Genomic DNA, 17,506 nt, shown 5'->3' on the forward strand with positions numbered 1-17,506 from the left:
CTAATTTATAGGACTGAGGCTGGGCGCAGTGGCTCACGCCTGTAATCCCAGTACTTTGGGAGGCCAAGGCGGAGAGATCACTGGAGGTCTGGAGTTCACAACCAACCTGGCCAACATGGTGAAACCCCGTCTCTACAAAAAATACAAAAATTAGCCAGGCGTGGTGGTGCGAGCCTGTAATCCCAGCTACTTGGGAGGCTGAGGCAGGAGAATTGCTTGAACTGGGGAGGCAGAAGTTGCAGTGAGCCAAGATCATGCCACTGCACTGCAGCCTGGACGACAGAGCAAAACTGTGTCTCAATAAATAAATAAATAATTTATAGGACTGATATAAGGATTGACGAGTTAATGCATGTAAAGCAATTCGCACATTCCTGGCACGTAGCAAATGCTCACTAAATGTTGGTCCTTATTAATATTACCACTAAATGCACAATACCACCTCCCACTCTGAAAGCAACTTCTTTATCTGCATTGCCTAAAAGGAAAAATTAAGGCTCCTATTTTGGGACAACCTTCAAGCAATCACTGTGCTAAGTGTTTCATATTTATGATCACATTTAATTTGAACATATCTGGAAAATAAAAACAATTATGGCCAGGCCTGGTGGCTCACGCCTGTAATCCCAGCACTTTGGGAGGCTGAGGTGCTGAGTCCGGGAGTCCTAGACCAGCCTGGGCAACACAGCAAGACCCCACTTCTATTTTTTTTTGAGACGAAGTCTCACTCTGTTGCCCAGGCTGGAGTGTAGTGCTGCGATCTTGGCTCACTGCAACCTCTGCCTCCCGGGTCTACGCCATTCTCCTGCCTCAGCCTCCTGAGTAGCTGGGACTACAGGCGCCCGCCACCATGCGTGGCTAATTTTTTGTATTTTTAGTAGAGACGGGGTTTCACCGTGTTAGCCAGGATGATCTCGATCTCCTGACCTCGTGATCCGCCCACCTCGGCCTCCCAAAGTGCTGGGATTACAGGCATGAGCCATTGCGCCTGGCTGACCCCATCTCTATTTTTAAAAATTATTAAATAAAAACAATTATGATTTTCATTTTATCGATAAGGAAATTGAGGCTCAGAGAGGTGAAGTCACCTGCCCAAAGTCACACAGCTAGGAAGTGGTATAATAGTGATTCAAATCCAGGTTTGTCTGGCTCCAAAGTCTCGTATGACAATTCAGGCCGGGCACAGTGGCTCATGCCTGTAATCCTAGTACTTTGGGAGACTGAGGTGGGAGGATTGTTTGAGCCCAGGAGTTTGAGACCAAGCTGGGCAACACAGGGAGACTTCATCTCTAAAAAACAAAACAAAAAAATCAGCCGGGCATAGTGGCATGCACCTGTAGTCCCAGCTATTTGGGGGGCTGAGGTGGAAGGATTGCTTGAGCCCAGGAGTTCAAGGCTGCAATGAGCCATGACTGCACCACTGCAAGCCAGCCTGGGTGACAGATTAAAATCCTGTCCAAAAAAAAAAAAAAAAAAAATTAAGTTCAGATGACAACTTGTCCAGTTCATGGATGTCTGTATCAGCTTGAACCCAAACCATCTGCTCCAACTGCTGCCTCAGGCTCACTTCCCTCCATGCTGGGAAGACGAAGCATTGTTTACCAAGCGACTTTTATATGCCAGACAATTTACATATATTTCCCATTAAATCCTCACCCCCACGTTATGACCCTCTATTGTTATCCCCATTCCTTAGAAGAGTAGCTGAGACACAGTGAGGTTTGATGACTGTTCAGGTCACACAATCCTCGGTGAGTTGGCAGAGCTAAGATTCAAGCCCAGGTCGGTCTGCCTCAAAGCTTGCATTTTTTCCGGGACTATGAGAAAAGTACAGAGACCCTTGGTGAACAGCACTACTTTCTTATCTATTTATTTATTTATTACGTTTTTAAATAAATGAGATGGGGATCTTACTTTGTTGCCCAGGCTGGTCTCAAACTCCTGGCCTCAAGTGATCCTCCCACCTTGGCCTCCCAAACTGCTGGGATTACAGGCGAGCCCCCACTTTCAAAGCTGGGTTTCCTCCCCTGTAACATCCTCAGTCATTCATCAACAACCATGATACTTTCCCTGGTGGCCCACAGGCCCTGAGTGCTCCACCCTTCCTCCCCATTGCCACCACCCCCATGGGCCTCCATGCCTTTCCACACCCTTTCCCTTGGCCTGCAACACTTCTCCCAACCTCTCGCTCATTCAAGAATGGATGAACCCCAGGCCAGGTGTGGTGGCTCATGCCTGTAATCCCAGCACTTTGGGAGGCCAAGGCAGGTGGATCACTTGAGATCAGGAGTTTGAGACCAGCCTGGGCAACATGACGAAACCCCATCTCTACTAAACATACAAAAATTAGCTGGGTGTGGTGGCACACGCCTGTAATCCCAGCTACTCAGGAGGCTGAGGCACAAGAATCGCTTGAACCCGGGAGGCGGAGGTTGCAGTGAGCAGAGATTGTCACTGCACTCCAGCGTGGGTTGCAGCCTGGGTGACAGAGCGAGACTGTCTCCAAAAAAAAAAAAAAAAGAGTAAATGAACCCCCATTCATCAACTCACCTCAGACATCATCTCTTCAGGAAAGTCTCCTTTGACCCCACCCCATCCCCTGACATTCACTCTCATAAACACATTGCACTTTACCTTCTGCTTCCTTATCTCAGTTTCTGTTTTTGATTTGTCTGATCACTTGGTTAACAACTTTCTTCCTTCCCAGACTTTAAGTTCCATGAGGGTCTGAGTCTGTTTTGCTTGCTATTGTAGCTATGCCACTGTCAGGCTGCCCTCTATGTGGTGGGTGCTCAATAATTTTTTATTGAATGGATGAATCCATGAATGAATAAATAGCTACCAGGCACTTTATACAGGTGACTCATTAACGCTACAATTAACTAATTGAATCCTCACAACTGCCCTTTTGTCATCATTTCAGAGAAGAGGTAGGTGAGGCTCAGAGAGCTAGAAAGTGGTGGTGCTAGGACTCGATCTCAGGTCTGCTTAACCCCAAAGCCACTGCTTTCTGCACAGCTGCCTCCCAGCACCCAACAGCCACAGCCAGGATTTAAATAGTCCTTGGTTGTCAGACCACATGTCCCAGTTTGAGCCCGGAGGACACCAATTCGGATGGCACCGGGGCCCTGCTGGCACCACCCCCTTGGCTGTCTCTGCCCTTCTGAAGTCTTAGGCTGCTTCCCCTCCCACTCCCTTCTTGGCCTCCTTCCTTTCCAGGGAGGGAAAAGGACTAGGAATTACAGCCAAGCAGCTCTTCTGGGAAAAACAATCCTGTGGTGAAAAGAGCCCTGTTCTGAGAGCAGAGAAACCTGGATTTAAGTCCTGGCATGGAGGCGGCCCTGCTGAGGGCTCACAGTGGCATCACGGACCCCCTCTGAGCCTCTGCGTCCTCGTTTGAGATTCTGTGTAGGTTCCCGACCCATCTGTCACCCCCTTTTCACGTCCTGACTCCGAGGACCCCAGAAACAGCCTGGGCACACCCCTAGTGTCACTTTTCCTCAGGAGCCCTGGTGGTTAACAATAGCTGGGGGGTGGTCTGTGCCCAAGTCTACGTTGATCAGAGAGATGAGGGACTGACCTGGCACCCTTATGACCTTTCCTGAAATGCTAAGGGGATGGGCGAGGGAAGAGGGGAGGGGAGGGAAGTCATTCTCATATGATACCAGGCCTGAAAGGGAGAAATACAGGAATGGAAACCAAAAGAAACAGGTTTGAGTTCCGGGGCTGTTTCAAAGTCCCTGAAGGACTCTGGGTAAGTCATGCAACTTCAGGAAGACTCAGTTTTCTCTTCTGCAAAAATGACGGTAATACCTGCCATACAGGGTTGCCCTAGAGAATTAAGTGAGGCATCTTTGCTAACATGTTAATTTGTCACATTTCTATCTAGCCGTGGCTTTTTTTTTTTTTTTCTTTTTGAGACTTGCTCTGTCTCCCAGGCTGGAGTGCAGTGGCATGATCTTGGCTCACTGCAACATCCACCAACCAGGTTCAAGCGATTCTCCTGCCTCCCAAGTAGCTGGGATTACAGGCGCGCACCACCACGCCCAGCTAATTTTTGTGTTTTTAATAGAGGCGGGGTTTCTTTTTTCTTTTTTGGAGACACAGTTTTGCCCTTGTTGCCCAGGCTAGAGTGCAATGGCGCGATCTCAGCTCACCACAACCTCTGCCTCCCAGGTTGAAGTGATTCTCTTGCTTCAGCCTCTGGAGTAGCTGGGATTACAGGCATGTGCCACCATGCCCGGCTAATTTTTTGTATTTTTAGTAGAGATGGGGTTTCAACATGTTGGCCAGACTGGTTTCAAACACCTGACCTCAGGTGATCCGCCTAGAGGCGGGGTTTCACTTGGCCAGACTGGTCTTCAACTCCTGACCTCAAGTAATCCGCCCGCCTCGCCTTGGCCTCCCAAAGTGTTGGGATTACAGGCGTGAGCCACCGCGCCCGGGCTTTTTTTTTTTTTTTTTTTTTGAGATGGGGTTTCGTTCTTGTTGCCCAAGCTGGAGTGCAATGGCGTGACCTCGGCTCACTGCAACCTCCTCCTCCCGGGTTCAAGCGATTGTCCGCCTCAGCCTCCTGAGTAGCTGGGATTACAGGCATGCGCCACCATGGCTGGCTAATTTTGTATTTTTAGTAGAGATGGGGGTTTCTCCAAGTTGGTCAGGCTGATCTCGAACTCCTGACCTCAGGTGATCCGCCTGCCTCAACCTCCCAAAGTGCTGGGATTACAGGCATGAGCCACCGCGCCCGGCCAGCTGCAGCCTTTTATAATCAACAAGACGAGCATATTCCCCACTCATGCATGAGTCCTCAACAACCACTCCCGCATGTGAGGCACAGACGACTGCTCCTATTTTGCAGAAGGACAAACTGAGACCCAGATAAATTCTGGAAGATGTCTGAAGTCGCAGAGTGAAGTGGCTGAACCAGGGTTCCGCTCACTTGACCATGGCTTTTCAGTACTATCCCCCATTCCCAGGACCCAGGCCTTGCCCCGGATGGACTGTGCAGGACGGGATAGAGCTTGTGACTCACTCTCCCCACCCTACTTTCTGCCCGGGCTGAGACCGGAGTGAAGGGACAACACTATGCGCAACTTGAGGGGTGTCCACAGAAAGTTTACGGGCTTGGCCCCTTCCTTTCACTAAATCTAGCGGTTCTTTCAAGGCTAACAAGAAGAATTCATCTTTCAACACACTTTGTACGAGTTTTTACACTTTCTTAGGTGAGCTTTCCCTACTTTGAACTTAGGAGTCGGTTTACCTTAATCTCCGCCCCCCACTTCACTTGGTTTGCACCCCGCTGTTTACTCCGATTGCGGAAGTCGCCCGGGTGGAGCTCTGGGGAGGGTACCCGTGAGTACGTCTTTTGCGTAGTTATTTAACTGGCGTTTTACTCAGGCCAATGGAATGCTCCGAAGCCCCGGGTGGGTGGGCCAGTGAACCAATCAGGGCCATTGGCGGGGTGTGGCTGCGTCCCAGGGCGGGGAATCGCGTAATGGCGGACACAGGCCGGGCGAGCGCGGCTGGGGGCGTAGCGCGCTGAGGGGGTCCGGCCGTTTGGCAGCCCGCGAGGCGGTCCGCGGGAGCACACTCTGTGCAGAGACTGGGCGGCCGGCCGACCCTTCCTGTCGCTGACGGCGACTGCGGGAGGTCAGGTGAGCAACAAGTCCCCTTGGGTAGACCCCGCTGGGAGGCGCGGGCCCCGGCCGGGCCGCTCTTCCCGAGCCGTGCAGGGTCTCGGGGGACTGGGTGCCGCGACTCCTACTGCGGACTGGCAGAGGTCGGGCGAGCGGTCAGCGCGGGGTGGCGTTTTAGTCCACCCCACCCCCTCAGGGAGGGAGGGAGTGACTCGAAGTCCCCTTCGGAAACTTGGAGGGGTCCACAAGTCTGAGGGACTATGAGTGTCCCGGCCTGACCCGGTTCTGCCGTCAGCTCGCTGTGTGATCTTGAGCAAGTCACTTTTCTCTCTAGGCCTTAGTTTACCCCCTGTGTAAAACGAGGGTTTCGTCGGCAGATGTATGTACAGGAGTTGGGTCCCAGCTGTTGTCTGAGACCTTGGACAAGTTCTTCCCCAGGCTGAGCCTCAGTTTCCATCTCTGGACCATGAAGTAATTGAGGTGCTTGTTGAGGCCCCGGCCTGCTAAATTGAGGAGGACACTGTGTGTGTGTGTGTGTGTGTAAGAGTGCGTGTGAGTGTGTGCGCGTACAGGATAGTCTGCAGAGTAAGGAGGAGAGTTGTCTAAAGGGGCTGTTCCAATGAGGACGTGGGTGCTACCCAGACCATTGATGGGGTGAGTTGGGGTCCTCTTGGTTCTCCAGGAATCCTAGAGCCTCTGAGAGGGAAAGTTTTAATACGGTTGTCCATAGAACCGGAGAAGAGGAAGGACTCCTTGGAGCCCCTTGGGGCTCTGATTGGAATTTAGGTCCAGAATTCAGGAGGGTTAGAAGGAAGAGGAAGAACTTTTATGGCAGCCCTACTAGGTGTCAACCCTTGCTTAGGCATATGTTCTTATTTTTTTACAGTGACTCTTGAGAATTTACACATAAGGAAACTGAATTTCAGAGGAGTTAAGTAACTTGCCCAAGGTCACACAGTAAAGGGCAGAGGTTACTTAACTAAATTGTTTCCTCTGAGAATCGCTGGGCAAGGGGGAAGTCACTGCCCACTCAAAAGATAGTGTTAGGGAAGTTTGCCTTGTTACAAATGGGGGCAGAGGTCTGGCCTCAGATATGTGATTTGACTTCTGGCATGGGGACAGTCTTGATCTCTGGAAGGTTAATTATAAGTCCAGCCCCTTTATTCAGTCTGTAAGTTGGAAAGAACTATTTGTAAGTCGTAGAAGTCCCTTTGAAGTGTGTGTCAGGACCTCAGAGAGCTCCATTTGAATCCTGGTGGGGTTGCCTGTAGAAAAAGTTCAGCAGCTATTGGTGTATATAGACTAGACTTTGGTTCAGAGTGGTGCCAGCCCATTCGCTTCTTCTCCTCCATCAGAGGGCCACATTTTCTTGGGATGGGAGAAATTTCCCATTTGTTCAAATTTCTTTGGATTTCTTGGGCTGAAAGGTTCAATAGCCCACCTCTGATTAAGCTTAATATCCCTTTCTTTGTGCAACCTGTTATTTGACTTCTAATGAGTGAAGATTGTGGATTTGGGGTAGGCGGTAGTTGGGTGCAATAACTTGCTGCCCTTAATTTTTCCGAACCTCAGAGCTTTTGGTTAATCAGAATAGTAGGGACGGCTATGGGTATTGTTCTCATATGTCAATAGTGGAGAAGAAAATTGGAAGAGGAAGTTACTGAGAAAGAGGGCGTTTCTTAGCAGTGGAGCCAGTATGTATTTCTTTGTTTGAAATTCTAAAACCAGAAAAGCAGCAACTACAGGAGGAAGGAAGGAAAGAACTGTGAAACTTTTTCCTGTTCAAATATCTTTAAGAGCTGTTCCTGTCTCTATCCATGTCCCAGGCTCTACTTTTCATAGAAAAAGTCAATTGTAATTTGTTCAGTTTTCTTCTAGAATGAAATAATTTTAAATCTTAAACCCTCTGAGAATAGTTGTTTAAAAATCAGAGCATTTTATTGAGTAAATTATTTACAATGGATTATTCTTTTTCTCAGCATATTACTAATTCGGTCTTATATATAAAATATATATATAACATAATAAGAATATAAAATAAATATATAATATACATCATATAATATAATGATATACATCATATAATATAATGATATACATCATATAATATAATGATATACATCATATAATATAATGATATACATCATATAATATAATGATATACATCATATAATATAATGATATATAATATAACATATATAATATAATATAATATATAATATATATTTTATAAAAATATATTTATATAAATATATATTTATATTTGTATATATATTAAATATATATATTTATATAAAATATATATTATAGGCCGGGCATGGTGACTCACGCCTGTAATCCCAGCACTCTGGGAGGCCGAGGCGGGTGGATCACGGGGTCGGGAGATCGAGACCATCCTGGCTAACACGGTGAAACTACGTCTCTATTAAAAATACAAAAAATTAGCCGGGCGTGGTGGCGGGCGCCTGTAGTCCCGGCTACTCGGGAATCTGAGGCAGGAGAATGGTGTGAACCCGGGAGGCGGAGTTTGCAGTGAACCGAGATCGCACCACTGCACTCCAGCATGGGCGACAGAGCGAGACTCCGTCTCAAAAAAAAAATCTCTCTATATAGATTATATTATATATATAATCTATATTTTATATAGATTATATTATATATATAATCTATATTTTATATATATGTTATATATAATATATGTAACAGATTATATATAAAATTTATATATAATATATAAATGTAGATCATGTAAATATAATATATAGATTATATATAATATATATCATCTATAATGTATGGGTTATATATGTAAAATATAATCTATATATTATATATATATCTGTCACCCAGGCTGGAGCGCAGTGGCGTGATCTCGGCTTACTGCAACCTCCGCCTCCCAGGTTCGGGCGATTCTCCTGCCTCGGCCTCCCAAGTATCTGGGACTACAGGCATGCACCGCCACGCCTGGCTAATTTTTGTATTTTTAGTAGAGATGGGGTTTTGCCATGTTGGCCAGGCTGGTCTCAAACTCCTGACCTCGGTTGATCCACCTGCTGCGGCCTCCGGAAGTGCTGGGATTACAGGCGTGAGCCACCACGCCCAGCTGAGTCTTTAGCTATATTTTAACTGTGATTTCAACCTAAGGAATTGATTTAGATATTAGAGGATGCAAATATCACCATCACTTGAAAAACACATAATGTGTTTGGCTTTTGACATGTTAAGTCTTTTTATGCTTTATTTTCCAGGATTGTGTGTACGTGATAGTTGTGAAGACACTGAATTTATTGCACGTGAAGCTCTATTAATACATTCATTCCCAATATGTTATATTTTCTGTAAAATAATTAGTCTTAATTAGTATACCGGTCCACAGTACCTTATTCAAAATCCTTGGCACCAAAAAAAAAGTTCTTGGGACCAAATGTTTGTCTGAATTTAAAAATTTTTGGATTTTGGGGTTTTAGAAAAGAAATATGGTACTATGTGTTATGTAATACCCCAGAGAGGTCAGGGCAGCACTTTTTTAAATCAGATGTATTTTATTATTTCTGTAGTAAAATGTCTGGATGTTCATACTAACTGGGATAAATAAATACTGTACTGTCATTAGCCTTATGTCATTTCTTGTCAGGTTTTGCCTCCAAATGAATAATGAAAAATTTATTTTTCACAGCCTTTGCATTTTGGAGATAAAGTGAAGGGACTGTAGATCTCTATGGGTAAAACTTACGTGATAGGCCAGGCGCGGTGGCTCAAGCCTGTAATCCCAGCACTCTGGGAGGCCGAGGCGGGCAGATCACAAGGTCAGGAGTTTGAGACCAGCCTGACCAACATGGTGAAACCCCATCTCTACTAAAAATACAAAAATTAGCCGGGTGTGGTGGTGCACGCCTGTAATCCCAGCTACTCAGGAGGCTGAAGCAGGAGAATCGCTTGAATCCGGGAGGTGGAGGTTGCAGTGAGCTGAGATCACGCCACTGCACTCCAGCCTGGGAGACAGAGCAAGACTCTGTCTCAAACAAACAAACAAACAAACAAACAAACAAAATTACATGATAACAAGAGCAATTACAAGGAAAAATATTGTATAGCCCAGTTAATTTCAAAGTCATGTGTCCTAAAAACAATATTACATAGAAGACGCCTTTTGTTGTTTCTGTCATACAGAAATCTTCCTGTGATTAAAATGTGCCTGATAAGCATTTTTCCTTAAGTACCACAATTTATGCTTTAATATCTTCACTAGTCTCTGAAATTTTAGAATGACACCTTCCACCTCTTTTGTTTTTAATTTTAAAAATTTTATTTCTTTTATTTTCTTTTTTTCTTTTTTTAAGCAGTAGAGATGGGCTCTCGAAATGTTGCCAGGCTGGTCTCAAACTTCTGCCTTCAAGTGATCTTCCCGCCTTGGCCTCCCCAAAGTGTTGAGATTACAGGTGTGAGACTTCATGCCCTGCCCCCACCTCTTCTTTAAATAGTAATTTGTAGGGTCTTTGCTCATCATTTTTTGTATAGCATTTAAGAGAATTGTACTTTTTGCATATAATTCGGAGAAAAACAAATCAAATGCAGATCTGTAGATTCATGTTTGCCAATTTTTTTTTTTTTTGAGACCAAGTTTCGCTCTTATTGCCCAGCCTGGAGTACAATGGCACAATCTTGGCTCACTGCTACCTCTGCCTCCTGGGTTCAAACAATTCTCCTGCCTCAGCCTCCTGAGTAGCTGGGATTACAGGCGTCTGCCACCACGCCCGGCTAAGTTTTGTATTTTTAGTAGAGACGGGGTTTCTCCAAGTTGGCCAGGGTGGTCTTGAACTCTTGACCTCAGGTGATCCACCTGCCTTGGCCTCCCAAAGTGCTGGGATTACAGGCATTAGCCACCACACCCGGCCATGTTTGCCAAATTTTAAAGCTGATTTTTTTCCTTTAGAGTATTCTTTTTTTTTTTTTTTTTTGAGACAGAGTCTCGCTCTGTCATCCAGGCTGGAGTGCAGTGGCATGATCTCGGCTAACTGCAACCTCTGCCTCCCGAGTTCACGCCATTCTCCTGCCTCAGCCTCCCGAGTAGCTGGGACTACAGGTGCCCGCCACCACGCCTGGCTAATTTTTTGTTTTGTATTTTTAGTAGAGACAGGGTTTCACCTTGTTAGCCAGGATGGTCTCGATTTCCTGACCTCATGATCCACCCACCTCGGCCTCCCAAAGTTCTGGGATTACAGGCATGAACCACCGCGCCCGGCCTAGAGTATTCTTTAGAATGAGGTAAAAACTGTCAATGGGATTTGGGTCAAAATTTTGTTTATTTTTAATTTATGAAGCTTCCACAATTTGCACATCTTGGTGTAAGGAGTTTACTAAAATACATTTAATTTTGAGTATTTTTATTTTAAGTGTATGCTATATGAGAAACTTCTGTTTACCAGCCATATGAATTTGGGTGGTTTCTTTAAATGGCCAAGGGCCTCTACTAGCACATTTTCAAAACTCAGGCTACTCTTAGTTTTCTCGGACATCTCTACTGTAGAGTGAGGTGGACTGGTATTGTTGGAGGATGAAGAATTATTTTTTCTCTTTAGAAGAAAGCCCCATGACAGCATGGATTTGTGGAATTTTGTCCTTTAAGAAACCAAGTAGCTGCCTGGTTTGAGGGCCTGAATTCATCCACCTACTTGGGGTGGCTCCATAGTTCCTAAGAATGGTACCTTCACTGTTTTGGAGATACAAAGGGTGAGAAACTGTATCAAGAGTTGCAGGTGGAGTCAGTGTGTGATTGGACTAGGGAATGGGAAAAATTATTATTGTTATTATTTGAGACAGGGTCTCACTCTGTTGCCCTGGCTTGAGTGCAGTGGCAGTATCACAGCTCACTCACTGCAGCCTCAACCTCCTAGGCTCAAGCAGTCCTCCTCTTGCCTTAGCCTCCCAAATAGCTGGGACTACATGTGAGCGCTACCATGCCCACCTAATTTGTTAAATTTTTTAGAGACGAGGTCTCACTATGTTGCCCAGGCTGGTCTTAAACTGAGCTCAAGCCATCCTGCTGCCTTGGTCCCCTAAAGTGCTGAGATTACAGGGATAAGCATAAGCCACCATGCCCAGACGCCTCACCCCCTTTTTGTTGTTGTTTGAGATGGAGTCTCACTCTGCCGCCCATGCTGGAGTGCAGTGGCGTGATCTCGGCTCACTGTAACCTCTGCCTCCTGGGTTCAAGGGATTCTACTGCCTCAGCCTTACTAGTAGCAGCTGGGATTACAGGTGCGTGCCACCATGCCTGGCTAATTTTGTTTTTGTTTTCCGAGACAGAGTTTTGCTCTTGCTGCCCAGGCTAGAACAATGACATGATCTCGGCTCACTGCAACTTCTGCCTGCCAGGTTCAGGGTGAGTCTCCTGCCTCAGCCTCCCAAGTAACTGGGATTACAGGCATGTGCCACCATGCCTGGCTAATTTTTGCATTTTTAGTAGAGATGGGGTTTCACTGTGTTGGTCAGGCTGGTCTAGAACTCCTGACCTCAGGTGATCTACCCGCCTCAGCCTCCCAAATTGCTGGGATTATGGATGTGAGCCACCACGCCCGGCCTAATTTTGTATTTTTAGTAGAGATGGGGTTTCACCATGTTGGCCAGGCTGATCTCGAACTCTTGACCTCAAGTGATTTGCCCACCTCGGCCTTCCAAAGTACTGGGATAACAGGCGTGAGATACTAATAATGCTTTAATTATGGCCTCTGTATTCTGCTTCATTCTTGTGTGCTCCTCTTCCATTTCATGGTCAGACCAGGAATACTTAAGCAGCATCCCTGGTCTCTACTCACTGGATGACTGGATGCCAATAGCACTCCCTCTGCCCCAGTTGTGATAACCAGAAATGTCTCCAGATATTGTTACTTTTATCCTGGGGGGATAGATTTCCCCCTGTTGAGAGCTACTGTATCAATAGGGGTAGGAGTGGTGGAGCAATAGAGGAAAGTGATTATAGATGTCCTCAGGTGCATGTTCTCCTTTTTCTCCTTCTTTCTGGTTATGCAGTTCCTGTCCCTGACTTTGGGTAAGAAAATGAGAAAAATCAGGAGGTAACCATTTAAAAATAGCCCCATTATTTTTATTCTGTTCAAGTTTTATTTTATTTGGTTTAAATATATTAGAGCAGGACAGATAGCTGAATTATTTGTGCAGATCTATGTAAATTTAATTTCTACCACTGATTAAGATTAGATAAAGAACTACTGGACTATTACTACCTACCTTGCATGAAAGACTGTTTCTCAGAAAAGCTCATAGCTGAAAAGTTTGACACTTAAAGGATAACCAGCATTGCTTATATAAAGAACTTGCCAGAACTTGTCAGGATTCTTGCTAATTTTTGAGCTTCATGGCTAAGATGTATCTCTTGATGTCCCCGCATAAACACTTCATAACTCCAAAAAACATGTTTAGAATGGGCATGCTTTTCTAAGCTCAGTATTTTTTGTGACAGGCGGATTGGTCAAGGCAGTGGTCCTTAGTTTCTCTGGGCATTCATAAATTAATGACAAGGTAGTGGTAACATTTGAAGACTTCATTCTCTTTTGGCCAACTCTGTACAATATAACATTATAATCATTCATGTCTTAGTCACCATTAAGGTAAAGTTGAATGAGTGTTTTTTCCTGTTCTGTTTGAAGTTATGAATGGTACTTTACAGAATTCAAATGTATAGTTATGAATAGTATCTCAGAATAGTTACCATTTATGCAAATGAAACACACTTCTTAACTTAGAAACCAAACAGAATTGAATTAGAAAAGAGAAGAATAGAAACAAGAATTGTTGAATGCTGGCTGAAGAAATAATGTTCAGATATAGAAGTATCTCAGAAAAATTTGCTTTTCATCATGATTTCCACAGACTAATAAATAATTTGAGATTGATAGGAGAGGCTATTAAAGTTTGCCTGTGATATTTCTTTTCAAGCTCTGTTTTTCTTTCTGGTAAAATACAGAGAAGTCTGAGATGTACTCTCAGCTGTAAGATTAATTCCATTTGAACAAAATAGTTTCTTTTTTTTGAGATGGAGTCTTGCTCTGTCGCCCAGGCTGGAGTGCAATGGCCCGATGATCTTGGCTCACTGCAGCCTCTGTGCACGCCCTCCCCGCCCACCCCGGGCTCAAGCCATTCTCCTGCCTCGGCCTCCTGAGCTAAGTAGCTGCGATTACAGGCGCCCACCCCCATGCCTGGCTAATTTTTGTATTTTTAGTAGAGACGGGGTTTTGTCATGTTGGCCAGGCTGGTCTCAAACTCCTGGCCTCAAGTGATCTGCCCACCTCTGCTTCCCAAAGTGCTAGGATTACAGGCGTGAGCCACCACGCCTGGCCCCAAGTTTCTTATTTTGAGAATACAGAAGGCTTTTTGAGAAAAAGCAGTGGTTTGACTCATTTCCAATTTGAGTGAACATGTGTATGTGTATACACACATGCGTTATTTTTTTCATACGGAGTCTCCCTCTGTCGCCCAGGCTGGAGTGCAGTGGCGTGATCTCGGCTCACTGCAACCTCCACCTCCCAGGTTCAAGTGATTCTCCTGCCTCAGCCTCCTGAGTAGCTGGGACTACAGGCGCGTGCCACCACGCCTGGCTAATTTTTTTTTTTTGTATTTTTAGTAGAGACGGGGTTTCACCATGTTAGCCAGGATGGTCTCGATCTCCTGACCTCCACACATGCATTCTTTTTTTGTTTTTTTGTTTTTGTTTTTGTTTTTGTTTTTTGAGACATACTCTTACTCTGTCACCCAGGCTAGAGTGCAGTGGCGCGATCTCGGCTCACTGCAAGCTCTGCCTCCCAGGTTCACGCCATTCTCCTGCCTCAGCCTCCCGAGTAATTGGGACTACAGGGAGGAGCTGGGAGTAGCTGGGACTACAGGCGCCTGCCACCACGCCCGGCTAATTTTTTTGTATTTTTAGTAGAGACGGGGTTTCACCGTGTTAGCCAGGATGGTCTCGATCTCCTGACCTCCGCCCGCCTCGGCCTCCCAAAGTGCTGGGATTACAGGCGTGAGCCACCGCACCTGGCCCAACACATGCATTCTTAAATATGTCGTGTGGCTTGTGTGAATTTTAAGCTTTGTAATTGACATAGTAAAGTAACAATAGCAGTTCATTTACTCTCAAGTATTTTGATTTGAAACCTCCTCTCCTTCCTCCATACCTGGCTTATGCCTTTGTTCTAGCAAGTACTCAGTTTATTTCTATTTTATTATATTTTATTTTATTTTATTTTATTTTATTTTTATTTTATTTTTGAGATGGAGTCTCATTCTGTTTCCAGGCTGGAGTGCAGTGGTGCTATCTAATCTCACTGCAACCTCTGCCTCCCGGGTCCAAGCGATTCTTGTGCCTTAGCCTCTCGAGTAGCTGGGATTACAGGTGCTTGCCACCATACTCGGCTAATTTTTGTATTTTTAGTAGAGATGGGGCTTCACCATGTTGGCCAGGCTGATCTCGAACTCCTGACCTCAAGTGAGCTGCCCAATTCGGCCTCCCAAAGTGCTGGGATTACAGACATGAGCCTCCACACCCGGCCATAAGTACTGAGTTTAAAAAGTTTGCTCTTAAATCAGGTCTTGAGAAATTTTGTTTAACTGTGTAGAAGAAGGTTTTGGGTCATGCCTATTGATACTCCTTTTCATTCACAATTGGGAACTATAAGTGAATTTCCCTTTGTAGAATATTGATAGTCTTTAAAGAATAGTATTCCTGAATACCAACAGCATCTGTGGAATTATGAGAATTATAAGACTAACTTCTTCCCTATCTTTACTTTTAAAGTTCCTTCAGCATTCATTGGATGATAATTTGCAAAGCATAGTGCTCCACTTTGTTGTATACCATTACAGACAGTCCCCAGCACTTGAGATATATTAGTAGCTACTTTTTTTTTTTTTTTTTTTTTTTTTGAGACGGAGTCTTGCTCTGTCACCCAGGCTGGAATGTAGTGGCGCCATCTTGGCTCACTGCAGCTTCTGCCTCCCTGGTTCCAGCGATTCTCCTGCCCCAGCCTCCTGAGTAACTAGGATTATAGGCATGTGCCACCACACCCAGCTAATTTTTGTATTTTTAGTAGAGACGGGGTTTCACCATATTGGCCAGGCTGGTCTTGAACTCCTGACCTCAGGTGATCCACCCGCCTCGGCCTCCCAAAGTGCTGGGATTACAGGCATGAGCCACTGTGCCCAGCCAAAATGTTCTATTTCTTGATGTGGGTGTTGGCTACATAGGTGTTTACATTTGTCAAAACTCATCTAATTATATACTTCCATCTCACTGTATATAAGTTTTACCTTTAAAAATCTTGGTTACGGCCGGGCGTGGTGGCTCACGCCTGTAATCCCAGAGCTTTGGGAGGCCGAGGTGGGTGGATCACAAGGTCAGCCTGACCAACATGGAGAAGCCCTGTCTCTACTAAAAATACAAAAAATTATCTGGGTGTGGTGACGGATGCCTGTAATCCCAGCTACTCTGGAGGCTGAGGCAGGAGACTGGCTTGAACCTGGGAGGCGGAGTTTGCAGTGAGCCGAGATCACGCCATTGCACTCCAGCCTGGGCAACAAGAGCGAAACTCCATCTCAAAAAAAGGAAAAAGAAATAGAATATTTTTATAACCCTCCAAAGTTCCCTCCTTCCAGTTCCCCTTCCAGTCAATCTCCACCATTTTATAGGCAACCGATGTTCTGATTTCTATCCCCACATATTAAATTTACCTGTTCTTGAATCATACAGTATGCACACTTTTGTGTCTGACTTTTTCTGTTCAACATAAAGTTTTTCACATTTGTCCATGTTAATGTGTATACGAACCAAAGTCCTTTGATGCATATCTAGAGTTCTTTCCAACAAACCACAGCTACTAATTTGCTTATTCTTACATCATATCCTTTTTTTTTTTTTTTTGCTTTGCTATTTGCATGAAATTTATTTTCTACTTCTTTTCTTTCTTTCCTTTTTTATTTTTTTTGGAGGTAGAGTCTTCCCTCTGTCCCCCAGGCTAGAGTGCAGTGGCAGGATCTCGGCTCGCTGCAACCTCTGCCTCCCGGGTTCAAGCAGTTCTTCTGCCTCAGCCTCCCAAGTCGCTTTTTAGTAGAGACGGGATTTCACCATGTTGGTCAGGTTGGTGTTGAACTCCTGGTTTCAAGTGATCCACCTGCTTCAGCCTCCCAAAGTGCTAGGATTACAGGCATGAGCCACTACACCCGGCCTGCCTCCCATTTCTAATATCCTAGATTTATTTATTTTTAAAATCTCTTTGAAGTTACAAAAGTAATACTAGCTCATTGCAACAGATTATTTTTTATTTTTTGAGACGAAGTCTTGCTCTGTCACCCAGGCTGGAGTGCAGTGGCATGATCTCTGCTCACTGCAACTTCCACCTGCCTGGTTCAAGTGATTCTTCTGCCTCAGCCTATCGAGTAGCTGGGATTGTAGGCATGTGTCAACACGCCCAGCTAATTTTTGTATTTTTAGTAGAGATGGGATTTCGCCATGTTGGTCAGGCTGGTGTTGGACTCCTGGCCTCACGTGATCTGCCAGCATCAGCCTCCCAAAGTGCTGGGATTACAGGCGTGAGCCACCGCGCCTGGCCTTAAAAAGACATTTAAAAAAAATCTGTACTCATATAGAAGCCCCTCTGGTCCCTTTGGTCTTCTGCGATATTTTTCTAGGCCTTCTCTGTTTTACCTTTTTTGTGCTATGATGACTACAACTACACATTCTATTCTAGGTACAGGTACACTTTGGTTTGTACAAGGATAGGATAATATGTTCTGTATTTCCAAAGCTTTCATAATGACAGCCAGTATTTTGTTGCCTTTTTGTAGCTGTATTCAGGGTACAGTCTAGG

The 17,506-nt window shown here is 45.1% G+C and overlaps 1 protein-coding gene across 2 annotated transcripts in view; it reads left to right on the top strand.

Moving 5' to 3' along the window:
• The first annotated feature begins 5,427 nt into the window (after window positions 1-5,427).
• WASF2 (WASP family member 2) overlaps window positions 5,428-17,506 on the top strand; it is an 84,252-nt gene continuing 72,173 nt past the window's right edge. Inside the window, exon 1 of one of the 2 annotated variants that reach the window (XM_019013606.4) lies at window positions 5,428-5,654. The gene's annotated coding sequence lies outside the window, so the exon portion shown is untranslated. Of the gene's footprint in view, window positions 5,655-11,947; window positions 12,019-17,506 lie in introns of those variants that run through there. The other variant, XM_063701273.1, reaches the window with a different exon arrangement.

This window comes from Gorilla gorilla, chromosome 1, assembly GCF_029281585.2.
Source record: "Gorilla gorilla gorilla isolate KB3781 chromosome 1, NHGRI_mGorGor1-v2.1_pri, whole genome shotgun sequence".
NCBI lineage: Eukaryota > Metazoa > Chordata > Mammalia > Primates > Hominidae > Gorilla > Gorilla gorilla.